Here is a 6,495-nt window from a genome sequence, read left to right as displayed (position 1 = left end):
CACAGATGCTATGCTGTATTTCTCCTGTTTTTCTTTCACCTCATATTTAGTCCCAAATGCTGAAACTATGTGGGAATGTATAAAAGGAAGTTTTCATTACGTTATTGAGTGCTAATGTGCATAGTACAACCTCAAGTTAAATCATGCTAGCACACGCACACATCAAACAGCTACGTACAATCTTCTCTCTGGAAAACCAACTCCAGGCTTGTACTGGTGTGTATATTTAATTTTAGGTATCTAATTAAAGGTATTGTGACCTCAGAGATTAAGAAAATATACTGTATAGTGCTAGTAAATCATGCTAGTGTTGTACTAAGAGAGCAGTGTTCAACACCAGCAATGACAAGGTAAGCTAACGGTGTCATAAAGACTACTTCACACTCTATCTGTCTCTCTGTACAGTATATCTTTACCTATCTATGTCTATGTCTATGTCTGGTAGCTCGCTAGCCATCTGTATGCCTGCCTACTATCAAGAACAAGGGGAAAATACTATTGTATGTTATATATTGGACTTGATCCCCACATCCATTCTGTTGCTCAACGCCTTTGGCACACCAAAGCATTTTTCTTTCAGACATGATCCACCACATCCTCACACAACTCTGTCAGTTCAATTTAAATGAATACTCCATTGATGCTATAACCGCAATTATCCTTTAACTAATGCTCATTCTATCCTGTTGGATCCTTCAAATCTCAGAACAAATCTTACTTGGTCCAAGCCCTATAAATATCTCCTTCATAAATTCATGCCAATACTCGTCCTTCACATGCCTTAAAATGCTTTATTGTTTTTCCTCCCTGTTAGCGCAGTAAATTCTAGTATTCAAATACACACTTGAGTTTGTGTCATGAATTGTGGGACTGCGGCTTAGGATAATGCACAGCTCATAATTTAATCACCGTCAATATGCATACTCTTAATTAATAATCATGCCCTGGTGACGCAGCTTGCTTTGCTTTTTAAATGACTAAATAATGTAGTAATGATTTAAGTGTGGCCATCCCAAAGGGCATCTGGTCAACAACAGTCTCATGATTGAGTTTCTAATAGAAGTGCACTCCTACTCTCTTTACTTTAAGCTGTAAATCTCATCTGAATAATGTTTTCCACAAATGAATGAAAATCACATTAAAACACTGCTGGCAACTGTTTCAAATGCATAATACCACGGACTCTTGATAAAAATCAATCGAGTATTACCACGTCATAGTATCGTATATTGTAGAGTACACTCCTGATCACTTCACTCGATCACGTTTTTTCAAAAATATATGAATTAATAAATCATTCTGTTTTGTGGTTGAATACGGTCTATTGTTAGTCAAAAAATATGTATATTTAACCAAATGTTACATATTTTTAATTATAAATTAAGCATTTTCAAGCATAAAAATGGCTGAAATACAAATATAAGGCATTCAGAGGACGCATTCAAAGACATGATGATATGTAGTATTCTACACTGGTCTCACTACAGTAGATATCAGTAATGTTACGGTAATGTTCACTGACCAGACTTGATCGCTGGAACAACAGGCTTTTATTGCAGGTTTGAATTATCTCAGAACAGGCACAATAATCCCTAAAAAAAAAAAACATAGGCTGCTGTTGCGACCGTACCCACGCCAAGCTGACATCCAACTCTTGGAATATATTATACATTTTATTATATATGATCTACTATATTGGGTAATGGGTCAGTCTCCTGAAAAGGGTACCAAAAGCGTGACATAGCAAGCAAAATTCCAAGTTATGTCCTAACCAATTTGCATATGAAAATATAGTATCACTTTAATATATATCACTATACCATCTATACTATCTATCACTAAAAGTGCTTTAAATTGACCTTAAATTGTCACAACCATGCTCCAAAATGGTGGCGTATCTTGCACATAACGCGGAGCTAGTGGTTGGACCCCGCTTCAAACTCCGTACGAGATTCAAAGCAGTGTTCTTTAAAACATTGTTTATACTCTGAAGTTCACATTGTGTGTCAAGGCAGAGGTCAGCTCATTTGCATATAGTCTTCCACGATTCAATCTGTCACACTCACACTGTGCGGACTACGCTGGTCACGTTTGCGACGGGCACACGTTTTTGTTGTACGTTATGGTCGGCAAATTGGCGCACAATGTGTTATATTTCGGAGATTGCAGCAGCTGAAACATAAGTTCCACCGTTTTGTATTATTTATTTAATCGTCTTTGTGACATACATTAGCATGTCACAAACGATGCGCCAGCGTAACATATTTGCATCACAAAACCATTTCCACAAGAAAGTCAGACCTCACAATCGCACTGCGCTACTTTCTCTATCACTGCATGCTGTTGCACACCTTGACTGATCGCTTCTACATCACAAGCCTCACTAGAGACGGGACCAGCATTACAACTTCTGGGTCTCACTTCATGAATTCATCATATTTAGCAATGTTAAGGAAAGCTGGCACTGCCATTATTACTAACAATATATAACAGAATCTAGATTGATTATGATGCTCGTCCTTAAAATGATGGACGAACTGATGAAGTTGTTTCTTTGTGATCGCTATATTAGCTTTCAAACATGTGGAAGAGAGAAACTGCTGACATACTCAAAGGCGGCAGTGCAAATGAGGACCAGATATTCTGCAATATGCTGTGAGAGGCAGGACTTCTGGAAGACATCACATTTGCATAGAAATGACAATAGTATGAATGTTGCTTCACATTGTGACCCAAGCAAAGAGTAGCTGCACCCTTGGCCTTTGCAAATCATCCATCCTTTTTTCAAAGGCATCAACATGACTCCATTTTTCCACCATTTCAAATCAACATTGAAGCAGTTCTCGTGAACAATGCTTCAACTAGTTGGGAAAGCCATTTTATTCCAAATTTTCTTCCACTAGAGCGCTAGGGGAGACTGGAAACCCCCTCATTGGCAGGGTCCAACCTAGATGACTTTCCCCTCAACTGACTTTCCCCAAACGGAGTGTTTCTACACCTCTACTTGAACCACATGGAATTCATTTACACCCGTCAGACAGACAAATTCCCGGCTGTCCACCGGCTCCAAACACATGTACTTCATGATGAGGGAGAGCAGCCTTCAGCGTGGAATAAGATGCTACTGAACACATGCTGTGAGCTACGAAATGCATGTCTCAGATTTAGCATGTTCTAAAACAGGGGTGTCCAAACATTTTCCAGCGTGGGCCACATACTGAACAATGAAAGGATGCAAGGATGCAAAACTGCATCTCAACTTTGTGATATAGGTGAAAAAGTGTATTATTAGTATGACATTTGGGTTTTTTTTGTTTTTTTTAAGGCTTTGGCTGGGATTTTTAAAAATTTTCTAAATATTTACATTTTCTTCTTAAATAATCTTTGTAAACGTTCTTATAATATTATGACTTTACTGTATGCCCATAATATCGTGATTTCTCATTATATTATAACTCCCCAACCTAGTTTTCCTCATTTTTTATTTTGTTGTGCTTGTTTCTCACAATATTGCGACTTAAAACAAAAAAAAACATGTTTTTTTCATTAATATTTCAACGCTATGTCACTAAAATGACTAAAATGAAGTTTATTCTTGTAAAATTTCTACTTTTTTTCTTCTTAAAAGACGATTTTTTTCTCTTAATATTTTGAATCGGTGACAAAGGGCAGCCCTGGCGGAGTCCAACCCTCATAGGAAAAGGGTCCGACTTATTGCCGGCAATAAAAACCAAACTCTGACACCGGTCATACAGGGAATAAACCGCCTAAATTAGGTGGTCCGGTACTCCCCACAGAATTCCTCGAGGAACACGGTTGAATGCCTTCTCCAAGTCCACAAAACACATGTAAACTGGTTGGGCAAACTCCCAGGCACCCTCTAGGACACTGCCGAGAGTGTAGAGCTGGTCCACAGTTCCACGACCAGGACGAAAACCAAACCTGAATCCGAGATTCAACTATCCAGCGGATCCTCCTCTCCAGAAACCCTGAATAAACCTTACCAGGAATGCTGAGAAGTGCGATTCCACAATAATTGGAACACACCCTCCGGTCCCAAGGGGGAGCACCACCCCGGTCTGCCAATCCAGAGACACCGCCCCCGATGTCCATGCGACGCTGCAGAGTCGTGTCAACCAAGACATGCCCACAGCATGGGCCTTGACGAACTCCGGGCGGATCTCATCCACCCGCCAAGGAGGAGTTTTTTAACCACCTTGGCAACCTCAGCCCCAGAGATTGGAGAGCCCACCGTGGAGTCCCCAGGCACTACTTCCTCATTGGTGGGCTTGTCGGTGGGATTGACTGCTTCCTCCTCCTGAGATGGCAGATAGTGGTCCAGAATCTTTTCAAAGCCGTCCGAAAGTCATTCTCCATGGCTTCTCCGAACTCCTCCTATGTCCGAGTTTTTGCCTCAGTGACCGCCAGAGCCGCAGACCGCTTGGTGTGTCGGTGCCCTATTGGGCCTTTTTGGCCCTTCTTCAGTTTGACGGCATCCCTCACTACTGGTACCCACCAACGGGTTCTGGGATTACCGCCACGACTGGCACCAACCACCTTCTGGCCACAGCTCCGATCAGCCGCCTCCACAATGGAGGCACAGAACATGGCCCACTCAGACTTAATGTCCGCCGCCTCCCTCGGAACATGGTGGAAGCTCTCCTGGAGGTGGGTGTTCAAACTCCTTGTGACTGGGGACTCTGCCAGACGTTCCCAGCAGACCCTCGCAATACGTTTTTACTGCGCTGAACACATTTATGTATTTTTATGACAAAAAATGTTGAGTATTGACTGAATAAACCAAACACGCAAAGGAAGCAACCACAAGGGTCACGACTCAACATTTATTCATTTCTGCACTAGCTATAAAACACCACTAAGTGACGGTATCTTTCTGCAACCACCTTCATGTTCCAATACATGTCTGCTAGAGTAGTTTTGCTTTATTTTAATTTGACTATACACAGTAATTAACTTATCGTCATACTTGTATGACAGCTAATACTACTAATGCTTACTTTAAACATCACGTTAACAAAGCTGTTATGATGGTGACAGTTTGAGCTTGGAGTGAATTCATTTACTAAACATTAAAAAAAATAATTGGAAGTCAACTTGTGTTTGGGAGCCCCACTGTATCTGTATTTGGTGTCATATAACTTCAGTGATTAACTCCAGTTGCCCTATTCAGATTGCGCAGCGCTTATCTTATATAAATTTGGCAAAAAGAAGCTATTCTATTGCAAAATCAACAACTTCTGTGGCTGAACCGCAGCCAAAGATCTTGGAGAATTACCGCTGCCAAGTTCTTCAAGCAACAAAGGAGCGCCAAGAATCCGTGTCAGTAGCGCTCCTTTGAAATCTGCTCAATAACCAGAAGTCTTGTAAGCATTAGCACAGAGGGGTCTCTTAATGCCTTCTAAGCAGCACGTCTAGGCTTTATATTTACACCTCCAAGTCACATAGACTGACCCTCATATGCTCTGCATTTAATGGTTACCTACTGTATTTGCAGCACTCAAAAATGTGAAGTGAGATAGCCAGGAAACTTTTGCAATGATTCTTGACAGGAGCACAAACAAGGGAATGATAACTACACCTAATGGCTTCAGTATGGTCCACGAAAAAGTAAAAATGTGCAGAATTTTAAACACAATCCATAACTAAATGTGCAAAAGTGAAGGTAAACAACCTGCAATGATAGAATGCACATAAGATATACATGAGAAGCCCCTATAAGCACAGGTGCATTGCATCCTACCTGCAAGTGTTCCAAAGCCTGATGCGAATTCCTGCTAATCGTCCTCATTAAGAGTGATCCCTGTTCATTACTTTCTCCACTACAGGATTGACAGAAAGTGAATCAAGCAGCGCACGTTTTGTCTGATGAATGAAAGAAGGTCCTCCCTCAGTCTCTGTGTGTTTCTGCCTTTCTTCTCCGTCTTCTTCCTCTTCTCCACCCCCCCAGCACTCCACACTCTTAACTGGCATATGGCCAGGCTCAGTTACCACAGCTGGAAAGAGAAGCTGATAAGGAGAGCATGAAATTGTTAAACAGGCAGCCCATCTCTTGACTGTCCTCAAGGAAAATAATAGTAATAATGATGAGACAGCAGCTTCCTTCCAAGTGTTGCGGTTTTGGATCCAGTAGCAGTTTTGCTGAGGACATAACCAGAAAACATGGAGATTTCTAGAAGCGAGACAAGCACGAGATCAACCCACAAATTTACGTTGTTTGACAGAATTGCACATTCAAAGTCCAGCATAAATGAAAACAGTCAATTTTGCCAAGTACAGTGATCCCTCCCCACTGAGCACCTCCAATTTTGTGGCTTCACGCTATCACGTTTTTGCAAACATATATGTATTAATAAACCATGCTGTTTCGTGGTTGAATGAAGCCAGTTGCATGCAGTCCCTTTAAAATAAAAATAAAACATAGTTTTGTGTCAGCAAATAGGCTAACCTGGCATAATGTTGCTGTTAAAATGTAAC

This window comes from Dunckerocampus dactyliophorus, chromosome 14, assembly GCF_027744805.1.
Source record: "Dunckerocampus dactyliophorus isolate RoL2022-P2 chromosome 14, RoL_Ddac_1.1, whole genome shotgun sequence".
Taxonomy (NCBI): Eukaryota; Metazoa; Chordata; class Actinopteri; order Syngnathiformes; family Syngnathidae; genus Dunckerocampus; species Dunckerocampus dactyliophorus.
Note: the sequence above shows the minus strand (reverse complement) of the source record.